Raw genomic sequence first — 12870 nt, 5'->3', positions numbered from 1 at the left:
TCCAGCCTAGGTGACAATGATACTCTGTCTCCAAAACAAAACAGAAACCTCTCAAGGCTAAACTCTACTGTATGTTGCATTGTGCGAGTTCAGAGCTGACCAGGCTGTTGCCATGTAAAGGGCATAGTGGTGGAGAGTACAGCCCTGGGGTCAGATAGGCCTGTGTTTGCATCTCAGCCTGCTACTGCCAGCTCTGTGACCTTGGCCAGGTCATCCAACCGCTCTGAACCTCTGCTTCTTCATCTATAACATGAGACATGTACGTCCAAAGGACTGTGAAAATTAGATAATATATGTAAGGCATACATTATGTGCTTAACACATTTCAGTTGGTGTTTGTCGCTGCTACAGAATTGTGACTCTCAAAGGGTTCACCAGTCCTGTGAGAAAGCATCAGGTAAACCAGCTATTAGAAGATGACTTGGCAGCTACAACAGGGAGATATGATGGTGCTGAGTAGGAACCCAGGGCAGAAGCCACTGGCTTGGATTTTTATTTTCTTTCATTCAGCAGATACGTATTGAGTGCTTACACTGTGCTGGCAGAGCCACTGGATCACACTGATTGCTGCCAGCTCCCCCTCGCCTCCCAGTTTTCTCTTTCCCTTCTTAGGAGAATTTGAGCTAAAATGTTAATTGCCACCTGAAGAAAGATTTTCACGGAGTCATTTTCTTTTCTTTCTTTTTTTTTTTATTTGAAACGGAGTCTCGCTCTGTTACCAGGCTGGAGTGCAGGGGCACGATCTCGGCTCACTGCAACCTCCTCTGCTTCCCTGGTTCAAGCAATTCTCCTGGCTCAGCCTCCTGAGTAGCTGGGACTACAGTCATATGATGCCACACCCGGCTAATTCTTTTTTTTTTTTTTTGCATTTTAGTAGAGACAGGGTTTCACCATGTTGCCCAGGCTGGTCTTGAACTCCTGAGCTCAGGCAATCCGCCCACCTCGGCCTCCCAAAGTGCTAGGATTACAGGTGTGAGCCACCGTGCCTGGCCACATGGAGTCATTTTCACATAAAATGCCAAGGTTCCAAATGGCACAGCCACACTCCCATTTGACCATTTATCTTACATGGCCTTGTGCTGTCCTTCAACTCTCATTTTAATCTTATCTAATTTCCTCTAATTTCTCTGGTCTCTTCTACATGAGAACTTTACGGTCCTTGAGAATGTACAAGCGACTCACCAAGGGAGCAGGTGGTGGCCGCATGGTTTCCCACAGTGCCCAGATGGTGTCCGTGCCTTTCATGGTCTGGTTCCATGGGGATTTGTTGATAAGATTTTGCTTTCATTTGGTTTTCCAACCCAGCACCATATTCAGATTTGATTACTGGCACTAGCTTTTTTTCTTTGCAGAGTTTCATTGTCTGAGTCACTGGCTATCTTGAAACATAAGTCCCATTCTCCACACCCCCTTCCCCTTTGCAATCAGTGGGGATAGTTATGTGGTAGATCTTTTTCCCTGCCCACAGCGCATGGTGCAGAGTGGTGTCAGCATACTTTCACTTGCTGAGTTGATTGGTAACATATTTGAATCTAGAACAAAAGATAAAATTGAAAAGCATTTGTGGTTGTCTTTGTATAGTTACAAACCTCTAAAATTTCTATGTCTTTCCTTTTGAATTAGCAAGCAAGCTTTCAGAGGGAAGTGGGTGTTTTCTAAATGCACTATTGATTTGAAGCTAACGTGATGCTCTACTTTTGGACCATAAAAATAATGTTAATTTTTGATTTGACTCTGTTTGGAGGGACCACTGGAGTAGGTCATTTATATTCAACTCTGTTATCCATGCTTTCTTTAAATAGCATGTTTAATTTCACATTAAAACTAGCTTCTGTTCAGCTAAAACAACAACTGAAAAGATGGTTCGGAAGAAGGCAAAATGACAGAGAAAATGCAGCATGCAATGGAAATTGGCTGTAAGTCATCTCCATAAGGTGAGAATGAAGTGAAGCCCAGCTTTCTTTCCAAAGAAGCCTCAACAACCCTCTATGTTAACTTACCTTCTCCTGGGAGTCTTGGTGGCCTCCTTTTGTCCTTGGTGTATGTTACATGCCAATCATGCTGTAGAGAAGGCAGTAATATCTAGAAACACATCTTGAACTAGTGTTGGGCCATATGCAAGTCTCTTTTGGTGGGGATATACGAGAGTCACTAACTAGCAACCGTTAGGGAAAAAGAAGTCCAAGAGGGTTGAATTAGTAACCACCGGGGCCTGTACATGTTGACATTTGCTTTTTTAAATGATCCTTGTGGCATATCATTTGCCCCATGTCATATGGGGCATGTCACCCTGTTCCCTGGATGTCAAAACTAATAACAGAAGCAAAATCCATTCTGCATTGACTCTCCTTCTGTAGACTTAGCCGGATTGCTGATTGTGTGGTCAGTTGGATGCAAATTTGCTTTTGCTAAAGAAAAAGAAGGCCTGCTTTAATAATACAATGATAAGACCTGTGCTTTCAGTTTGTGTTTTTTAAAGCGGTGATTAGATCTGTCTGGGTGGAAAGCAAAGATGAAGCTATTGGTCAGGTAGAGACCATTGGTCCCCAGATGAGGGCCTGGTGTCTCCGCTGGGTGTTTTTTTTTTTGAGATGGAGTCTCACTTTGTCACCAGACTAGAGTGCAGTGGCACGATCTCGGCTCACTGCAACCTCCACCTCCCGGGTTCAAGAAATTATCCTGCCTCAGCCTCCTGAGTAGCTGGGATTACAGGCGCACACCACCATGCCCGGCTATTTTTTGTTTTGTATTTTAGTAGAGACAGGATTTCACCATGTTGCCCAGGCTGGTCTCGAACTCCTGAGCTCAGGCAGTCCGCCTGCCTCAGCGTCCCAAAGTGCTAGGATTACAAGTATGAGCCACCGTGTCCGGCCTCTGTTGAGTTTTTTAGGCGCACTTGTCTGAAGAAACTCTTTTGATTTTGAGCCACTTTTTAGAGCTTTGAAGCTGTTCCTGATTTTAACTGTTGCTACCTATGGAAAAATTGCTCTTTGGGAATAGACAGCAATTTGGAGCTAACGACTTTTAAGCATGGACCTCTCCTGGGGGCGTGTTGGGCCTGTTTACTAACTTTACTGTGGACTCCACCTTCAGACCAGGATGGTTTTCATTGTATTTTTTTTTCCTCAGAAAATAAACCAAAACTTGCCCTTGCTGATACAGAGTGACTGTGCAAATCAGGTCTGCATGCTTATGTTCCTAGAAATGCAGTTCAGTGAAAAGAAAACAGCGCCTCAATGGATCAGATGAAACTTGATTTCACCCAGGCTGGAGTGCAGGGGTGTGATCTCAACTCACTGCAGCCTCTGCCACCCAGGCTCAAGGGATCCTCCTCCTGCCTCAGCCTCCTGAGTAGCTGGGACTATAGGCGCATGCCACCATGCCTGGCTTTTTTTTTTTTTTTTTTTTTTTTTTGTGATAGAGAAAGGGTTCTACCATGTTGCTCAGGCTAGTTGCAAACTCCTGGGCTCAAGCAGTCCATTCACCTCGGCCTTCTAAAGTGCTGGAATTACCGGTATGAGCCACCATGCCTGGTCACGCCCAGCTAATTTAATTTAATTTTTTTTTCTAGAGACAAGGGTCTTACTATGTTGCCCAGGCTGGTCTTGAACTCCTGGCCTCAAATGATCTTCCTGCCACTGCACCTGGCCTGATTTGTATTTGGGAGCCTCACTTTCTCCATTAACTTTTTTTTTTTTCTTTTTGAGACGGAGTTTTGCTCTTGTCACCCAAGCTGAGGTGCAGTGGCACAATCTCAGTTCACTGCAACCTCTGCCTCCTGGGTTCAAGCGATACTCCTGCCTCAGCCTCCTGAATAGTTGTGATTACAGACGCCTACCCCCATGCCTGGCTACTTTTAATAGAGATGGGGTTTCACCATGTTGACCAGATTGGTCTCGAACTCCTGACCTCAGGTGATCTGCCCGCCTCGGCCTCCCAAAGTGCTGGGATTACAGGCATGAGTCACCACGCCCAGCCTCTCCATCAGACTTTGGATCTGGAAGATAGTAAGAAAAAAAGCAAAGTAACTTAGTTCTGTCCTCTCCTAGTGGATGGAAGCAGTCTTGGCCTCTTCCTGATGGCCCACTTTGTTACTGAATTATTGGGTACGAAAGTGAGGTCTGCAATAGGCTTTGGATGTTTCAAGGTGTGTCTGGCTATGGTTTGCTTTCTGAGTGCCAGCCTTAATGTCCTCTTATTTTCTGGCAAGGATTGATGGATGTGGCACTGAATATTTTCTGAATAGTGTTCACAGAATCACTGAGTGAATGCTGGCCTCCTCCTGTGTGTCTGTTGAGGGAGGGCTTATGGACCAGTGGGAAAGTCAGATGTGTCCCTGAGATGGTGACAGAATAACATGCATAGGCTGAGTGCCAAATGCCTGAGGCCCAGAGAAAGTGCCTAGAAATCAGAGAAAGGTCTTAGGGGTGGACCTTCAGCTGGACTCTTAAGGAATATTGGTGCTTGGATTTGCTCCTGCTGGCTCTTGATGTGGGGAAGGCATTTCTTGCCGAGACCCAGGCTAGGCTGGCAACTAGTGGAGGTTTTCTAGCTTGTGTAGACCTGGAGGCTGCCTGGCATAGAATGTGACCATGGCAGGGTGGGGAGAAAGGAGAGGCCAAGTGAGGTGTGGCTGGGAGACAGGAGATCTGCTCTACTCTCTGGTCTGTCATTTAAGTGGGATCTATCGGAGTCAGCCTTTCTGAGCCTCAGTCTCCACATCTGCAAACTGGGCATGGGGCTAGATGAGATTCCTGGAGGGAATCGGGGGATCTGCAGTGGTGCCTCTGAAGGATGTCTGGGGACAGAAACGGGAGTGGGGAAGAAGCACACTAACTGGGGAATTGGGGAGGGCAAGTTAGGGGAGGGATAAGAGGGGCTTTGAATGCCAGAAAAGGGTGTTTGACTTTTATCATAAAGACCAGTGGGTCCCATAGCCAGAATATAGGTGATGTCTATGTGCATGGCCATGATTTTGGTGACCCGACTCCCGCCTGCCCCGTGTGTCCTCCAGCAGCATGGTATGTAATTGCAGCCCTCACTGCACAGCAGTCAGGAGGCTCATTCGGGGGCAGTTTTCCAGCAGTCACTCCTCTCCTGAGAACAGTCTGGAATGTAAGGGAGTAAGTGATGTTCTAGTGACAACCTTGAATTCACTTTATTAAAGATAAATAAATCACATGCCAACTCTAGCCTTTAGCTGTTATTAGTAACAAATTGCTCTCTACCCATACACTTGACCATTCATGACACCTTGGAAGAAAATTGCTGCTGTGGCATTTGACCTTGGTTAGCACTTTTTTTTTTTTCTGAGAGTTTTTTTTATATATCATGAGTATGTAGAAACTTCTGGGGAGCAATTCCTCAGCTGCCTTTCAAGTCCTGCCCCTAACCCCTCAGTTTGGGCTCCATCTGTTGACTGCCCTGGGTTTCAGAAGGGAGATTGCGAGTATGCTATCTTGAGCCTGCTCCGTTAGGATTAGGCAATAGAGTGATAGGCTGGTTTGGACATTTCTGGTTATTGACAGTCCTACTGTGGCTTCCCCCAAATGAATGTGGAATATATTTTTCTAAATCCAGCCAGTGAGCCAAATGAGCCACACTGGGATAAACTTTGTTTGTTTACAAATTATGTAAGAGAAGGGCCCGGCCATTAAATTCTTCTGAGCCAGAATTCCTACCCCTCTTCAAAGTTGTAATCAAACTAAACAAACACTTTCCACAGGAACTAACTCCCTCCCGAGAAACAGGAGCAGATGCTCCTGGGAGGCCTTCAGCAACTTTGGAATGTTTAAAGTAGAAATATGTAACCAAGGTGAAGTTGTTCCAGAAACATTGCTTGCCCTGGCCAGAACCAAAGCACGTGTCAGCTTTTTTATTTAGGGCAAGAGGTGCAGAATGTATTGGGCCAGTCCAGGCAGAATTTTCTCTAGAATGTTTAATTTTTAGTTTTCATCTTAACCTTGCTTCTCATAGTATCAGCTCCCTGTGACCTTTATTCCCTTCTGCTTAAGTAACTTTTTCTTTAAGCTTGATCTTATCTCTTATCTTTTAGCTCTATGCTGGATTACATCCGGGGATCAAGGAGCCCGCCTCTTAAAGCACTCAATTATTGCCTGTCTGTCCCTAGGAAAGATGTCAGCTGTAGCACAAACACTCCAGGGGAGGGAGGCTGAGTCTCACCTTACCTTCATTATTGTCTGGATAAGATAGGGAGAATTGCCACTCTCCATTTTTTTTGGAGATCCACAAAGACCATCAATCTAGGCTCAGGGACATAGTTTTCTTTCTTTCTTTCCTTCTTTCTTTCCTTTCTTTCTTTCTTTCTTTTTTTTTTTTTTGGAGACAGAGTTTCGCTTTTGTTGCCCAGGCTGGAGTGCAGTGGTTTGATCTCAGCTCACTGCAACCTCTGCCTCCTGGGTTCAAGCGATTCTCCTGCCTCAGCCTCCCAAGTAGCTGGAATTACGTCATCCACCACCACACCCAGCTCATTTTTTTTTGTGTTTTTAATAGAGACGGGGTGTCACCATGTTGGCCAGGCTGGTCTTGAACTCCTGACCTCAGGTGATCCGCCCATCTTGGCCTCCCAAAGTGCTGGGATCACAGGCGTGAGCCACCGCGCCTGGCAGGGACACAGTTTTCGAATCCTTGCCGATTTAAGCCTTTACTGAGTGGCTTGATTTATTTTGGCTTGGGAAATTGTGGATTTTTAGAACATCGGGTACATTTGTATTAAAATAGATGTATACTTTCTTAAGCCAATTGCAGATTTTTCTGGAGTTTGCCCAAGATGAGCTTTTCTCAAGGCATCGCCTGAAGAACAGCAGTCCTGCACAATGTTCTGTGATGAAAGGGTTCTATGAGGATCTATGCTATGCATTAATGGTGGGGCTCAGTATTTGAGAAATATCTAGTTTTCTCTTAGAGATATATTCTGCACAGTAGTGACTTAATGGCTCTGAGAAATTCTGTTGAAGAGCAATCTTTCACTTTATTTAGTCTGGCTTCCCAAATATACTTGATCACAGAACTTTTTCTCAAAGGATTCAAGGTGCTAGGGGACATGGAGTGGTGGGTAGGCAGTATTAGGTTAGTTTAGGGTCTATACTGGTTCAGTTGATGTCCTGTTAGATTATGAGGATGGAAGGCCAACACCAAGTTAACTACCAGCTTTCCGCAGGGTCCTGGGATATAGTCATCACCACCTAGAATGAATGGCCTGAACACCTTTGAACTGTGGTAGGACTATTTCTTCCATTTCAGCTTAGATTTGTGGTCTTCTCTATAATTGGGTGACGGGGTATAGGGAGTTGTAGTATAAAAGAACCAAGAAACAGTGCTTCTTTTTGAGGAATTTAATTTCTACTGGAATGGGAAGATTCACGAAGAAGTTAAACAGTACCACCGTCCAAGTAGGTATGAACTAATGTCAAGCAGCCTGTCTTGTAGGCATTTTGTAGTCTGTCTTGTAGACAGGTGGGGCCCTGCAGGAAGCAGGGGCAGCCTTTATTGTGACTTGACTTACCAAGCTGTGGGGACTGTGATGGCAGGCAGATAAGATAGAGGAGTCCCCCCCGACCCCTGCAGTCCTAAATGCCTCTTCATTTGCCTCGCCTCTGTGTGTACTGTACTATGTGTTAAAGTCTCTTAGACTCCCCCCAAAGTTGATATTTTAGAGTTGGATGAAATGCATGATAAGAACTCCCTCTGGTATTTCCCAAATGTATTTGATCCCAGAACTCCTTTTTCTCAAAGGACCCAAAGTACTGGGGAACATTTGGTTCCTTCTGGAAGGAGAACTCCCTCTGGCTGATCTTCAGGCCCCCACTGCCGGGTTGTCATCCTGGATTTGGGGGTGGCCACCCTCCGTGACTCTTAGGCCTTGAGCTTGGCTATCTGGTTTTGGGGACCTGGTGCCTTGGAAGTGCTGGGCTGAGTTGAATGGAAGTGCATTTGCTGGGTTAGTCTACCTTGGTTAATGCAGGAAAGAGTAGATAGGCTCTGCTGACTCTAGCTGCCCATAGGAAGGATGTGTGTGACATGAGCAGGGCTGAGATACCCCCCATTGAGGTGCTAAGAGGAATCTGAGATGAGGAGTTTAAATTATTCTCCAACTATGTGTCATATTTCATAGACTGTTGACTTAGAGCTTTTTTTTTTTTCTTTTTTTTTTTAACTTTAAAAGTTGGAGGCCAGACACCGTGGCTCACGCCTGTAATCCCCGCACTTTGGGAGGCCGAGGTGGGAGGATCACCTGAGGTCAGGAGTTTGAGACCAGCCTGACCGACATGGTGAAACCCCATCTCTATTAAAAATACAAAATTAGCCGGGCGTGGTGGTGCATGCCTATAATCCCAGCTACTCGGGAGGCTAAGGCAGGAGAATTGCTTAAATCCGGGAGGCGGAGGTTGCAGTGAGCCGAGATTGCACCATTGTACTCCAGCCTGGGCAACAAGAGCAAAACTCTGTCTCAAAAAAAAAAAAAAAAAAAAAATTAGGTTAACCTACCTGATGGATATTGTTGGCAGTTGAGCTCTGTCTAGCCTGGGACATTCAGCCTTTTGCCTCAGTAGCTTTTGATGAGGCCCCAGGCTCTGCTGTGCATTAATGGTAGGGCTTAGCCTCAGTTCAGGACCCAACCCCTGCCTTACCCCTCAGCCCCAAAGAGGAGGCATTCTCTTTTTGCAGATGCTGATTATCAGAAATCGTTCTTCCTTACACTGAAACAAATTTCTTCTGCTCCTTGGTTCTGGTTCTGTCCTCTAGAGTATGTTAAGTATCCTTTGGTTGCCATAACAAAGTACCACTGGTTAGGTGGCTTAAATGACAGATGTACTTTCTCATGATTCTGAAGGCTAGAAGTCCAGGATCAAGGTGATCAGGGTTGATTTCTTCTGAGGCCTCTCTCCTTGGCTTATAAAGTGATGGTTTTCCTGTTTTCACGTGGCCTTCCATCTGTAACTGTCTGTGTCCAAATTTCCTCTTCTTATAAGGACACCAGTCATATTGTATCAGGGCCCACCTATATGACCTGCTTTAACTTGGTCACCTCTTTATAGACCCTGTCTCTAGGTAGTCACATTTCGAGGTACTGGGGGTTAGGACCTTAACATATCAATTTTTGAGAGACAGAACTCTGGCCATAACACAGAGCCATTAAGACATGATGGCCCTCCAGATTTTTGAAGGTGGTTTTCTTGTCACTTGTTTTTTCCTTGCTGAGAACCCCCAGTTCTTTCCATTCTTCATATGAGATGGTCTTGAAGTCCCTCACCATCTTGGAATCTTCTGGACTTGCCTTAGTTTTGGAGGGACAAAGTAGAATACCTTGGACTACTCGTGATATTATAGATAGAATTCATTCTAATGTCTGCTCAAGCAAACAATTTTGATGTTTTATGAAAAAGATTAAAAGGCTAAAAACTAGACTGTAAAGTTTCAGTAACAGCTTTAAGATATTTGTCTTTAATCTTGCCTGAACAGGTCTGACCACTGACACACGTGCATGGGCACTGCCCCCATACCCTACCACATGCATCCAGTGCTAATTCTATGTCTTCTTTTGACTTAAGCATTTACGTTAGAGTTAGTAAGTGCTCAAGGTCTAAGTTTATTCACCACCCTTCCTCCCTTCCTTCATACTTTTTTAGTTTTAGGAAACCTAGTTGAGAGGGTTTTTTCAAAAGAAAAAATGAATGTAGAGATTTTTATTTTTTTAATTTAAATTAAATTTACTTTTTTTGAGATGGGGTCTTGCTCTATTGCCCAGGCCAGAGTACAGTGGTGTGATCACAGCTCACTGCAGCCTCCGCTTCCTGGGCTCAAGCAATTCTTCCACCTTAGCCTCCTGAGTAGCTGGGACTACAGGCAGGTGCCACTGTGCCCGGCTAATTTTGTTTATTTTTTTGTAGAGGTGAGGTCTCACTAGGTTGCCCAGGTTGGTCGTGAACTCTTAGACTCAAGGGATCAGCCTCAGCCTCCCAAAGTGCTGGGATTATAGGCATGAACCACAATGCCTGACTGAGATTTTTATTTTTTAAGTGTAATTGCTGTCTGGAGAGCCTAGAAATAACTCAGTTACTGGAGTATAACTCATTTTAGGTTCATAGTCTCATGCCAACTTGTAGTGTAATTAGATTTAAAATTATTAGGTATCCCCTTCACTTTTGGAAATTATTTACTTTTTATTGCCCTTCTGCACCAAAAATTGTGTCAAAAAAGCTCATATGTTTTGTTCTTTGCATTTTCAGCACTTAGCAGAGTGAAGGTTAAAAAAGTTTGTTGAATGACTAAAGGCATCCTCTTAATCATCTTGTGCTTATTTAATCAGGAGCATCCTATTGTGTCTTTGATAGAAATGGCAGCTTGGGGTTTAGGGGTTATTCTGGCCGCTGTCCCTTTTGCTTTTGAATTGTGGAGTTCCTCACAAAGAGACCCTCAGTGCTGTTCACTCTTCTGCTAAATTGTGGTCTGTAAGTCCTGATTGATAGTTTTGACAGGCTTTCTCTCCTTACTGTAGTGTCTTTAGATGGAGTGTGACGCTCTTGGAGTTCCTTTCTTTGAAGATACTTTGACTATACCGCCCAGGATTTCCAAATTGTAGCCTTTAGATGCCTGGAGCCCTGGCCCCACACAGCTGTTAGGCCCCTCTATTCTGGAGGCCCGACAACATTAAAAATACCAACTATTTATAGCATACTTTTCAGTGTCAGTAAATTATAGGATGCCCTTGCCAGTGGATGGGGTGAACACTCATCTGCCTGCCACTGTGTGATTGCCTAGAAGCGTTGGCCAGGTGGCAGGAGCTCAGCCCCACCTGAATGCTTCCAGGTCCTCACCTGGCACTCCCACAGGAAACTGAGGCCTGCCAGGATGTCTTAGGGTTTTAGTAGAGTCCATGTCCTTTGTGATGGAGTGGTTGAGGATTACAAACACAGACACACACACACACAAAAGACACCTAGGTATGTGGGCTCTTGAGAGAGGCCCGTTCTGATCTAACTGCCAACTCCCCAGGTGGCTGGGTTGTCAGCCATCTGTGCACAGAAGTTTGCTGCATCACTGGTGAGCTGGGGAGTGTCCTGTGCAATGTCCACTTTATCTTACTAGGAAGGATCCCCTCGTTTCAACAAGGTAACTGAAGAATGTGAATCTAAATTTGGGTAAGATATATTCTCTGTAGGGTGAAGAATTTGAAGAGTATATAAAAGCTCTTATAGCTGGGTGCCTATAGTCCCAGCTACTTGTAAGGTTGATGCGGGAGGATCCCTTGAGCCCCGGAGTTTGAATCCAGCCTGGGCAATAGTGAGACCCCCTCTCTTTAAAAAGAAAAAGAGGCTGGGCGCAGTGGCTCACGCTTGTAATCCCAGCACTTTGGGAGGCCGAGGCGGGCGGATCACGAGGTCAGGAGATTGAGACCATCCTGGCTAACACGGTGAAACCCTGTCTCTACTAAAAATGCAAAAAATTAGCCGGACGAGGTGGCGGGCGCCTGTAGTCCCAGCTACTCGGGAGGCTGAGGCAGGAGAATGGCGTGAACCCGGGAGGCGGAGCTCGCAGTGAGCCGAGATCTGGCCACTGCACTCCAGCCTGGGCGACTGAGCAAGACTCCGTCTCAAAAAAAAAAGAAAAAAAAAAAGAAAAAAAAAGAAAAAGAGCTTTTAAGAAGGCCAAAAGGACCTAGGGTCTTTATCTTCCCTCAGCTGCCCCTTGGAAAGGATCTCCTGGCCTGCCATTCAGAGTACACGGTGAGGGGAGGCCCCCTCCACAGGGTACTGTTTAGAACAGGCTCAGTCGTTAGAACACTGCTGAGGGCGTTGTGTCCCCTGGCCACCAAGCCAAGTTGGACTTTTGGGGACAGGTTTTGTGGTGGTAGCTTTTGGATTCTTCACTTCTTTGCCTGGACTGAACAGTGAGCAGTGCTAAAGAGGCCTGTTCTGTTAGCTGGAGTTTCCATTGAAGTGCTAACTGCTGGATCCTTTGAACCTCTAGCCTGGGAGGGTATTTATAACTAGCTGTTTGCGTGCTTAGAGGAACTGAAGTCCTGCCTTTCTGTAGTGGTTTAAGAGCCGTGCCCTTGGTGTGGGCTGAAAGGGCAGGCCTGGCGAAGTGTGGGGACTCAAATGCCCAACTCCCCACGACCTTGTTTGCCTTCCCCCTGCCCTGCCAGCCCAGCGGACCTTTTAGGGTTAACTTCTCTGCTTTGGAAGCAGCTGGCCAGTTTACACTCCTCCCTGGGCTGTACAAAAATACTTCCTTTGAAGTGTTAGGAGAAGCGGTGAAGGGTAAAACCTGGTGAAGAATAAAACCTGGAGTGGGGCTTGAATGCACTTCTCTTCCAGGGAGTTTGCTGGGTGACTGAGCCCCACAGCCTTCCTCGTAACCTATAGGGCTGAGTGGTTCTCCTCACATAGTTACAACTTGGAGCCTAGTTGCAGCTGGCGTGCGTGTGTGGGTGCGTGTGTGCGTGTGCACACGTGTATGTATGTGTATCTGCATGTGTGCATGTGTGTGTGTGTGTTTGTGTGTTTGTGTAAAGTCTCCTCAAAAGGAGTATTTCTCTTGAGAGAGAGAATGCAGCCACCAAGCTTGCCTGGTAGCTGGAATCCCTTTGAAGGCACTTTTCCCTGGGGCAGAGTAGGGGTAATATCCTGGGGTATGTGTGAAGCTACAATGTTTCTACTTGGTCCTAAAGCAGCCAGCCCTGTTCTTGCTCCCTTCTGGGGTAGGAAAGATGCCACTGATCCCATCTCTGATTCAGGTCAAAGCACAGCAGCCTAAAAGAATGCTGGGCTTGAAGTCAGCGGTGCTGACTTCTCTTAACCTTGGGTTTCCCGTCAATAAAGTTGGGCTGGTGGAAATATCGGATTG

The 12870-nt window shown here is 45.8% G+C and overlaps 1 protein-coding gene and 2 long non-coding RNA genes across 13 annotated transcripts in view; 2 read left to right on the top strand and 1 right to left on the bottom strand.

Annotated features, from left to right (window-relative positions):
* ZNRF3 (zinc and ring finger 3) overlaps positions 1 to 12870 on the top strand; it is a 176841-nt gene that overhangs the window by 23891 nt on the left and 140080 nt on the right. The window contains exon 1 of one of the 11 annotated variants that reach the window (XM_077950154.1): positions 11041 to 11133. The exons of the other annotated variants lie outside the window; for them this stretch is intronic. The gene's annotated coding sequence lies outside the window, so the exon portion shown is untranslated. Of the gene's footprint in view, positions 1 to 11040; positions 11134 to 12870 lie in introns of those variants that run through there. 11 annotated transcript variants of the gene reach the window in all.
* Positions 3389 to 7562, top strand: LOC144331846 (uncharacterized). Its single transcript, XR_013399408.1, has 2 exons — positions 3389 to 3598; positions 6540 to 7562. It is a non-coding gene; the product is annotated as an uncharacterized LOC144331846 (long non-coding RNA).
* On the bottom strand, positions 6315 to 10723 carry LOC144331837 (uncharacterized). Its single transcript, XR_013399399.1, has 2 exons — positions 9164 to 10723; positions 6315 to 6622 (listed from the first exon to the last, which is right to left on the bottom strand). It is a non-coding gene; the product is annotated as an uncharacterized LOC144331837 (long non-coding RNA).

The sequence above is a fragment of the Macaca mulatta genome, chromosome 10 (assembly GCF_049350105.2).
Source record: "Macaca mulatta isolate MMU2019108-1 chromosome 10, T2T-MMU8v2.0, whole genome shotgun sequence".
Classification (NCBI taxonomy): Eukaryota; Metazoa; Chordata; class Mammalia; order Primates; family Cercopithecidae; genus Macaca; species Macaca mulatta.
The sequence above is the reverse complement of the archived record's forward strand: the minus strand, read 5'-3'. Positions and strand labels throughout refer to the sequence as shown.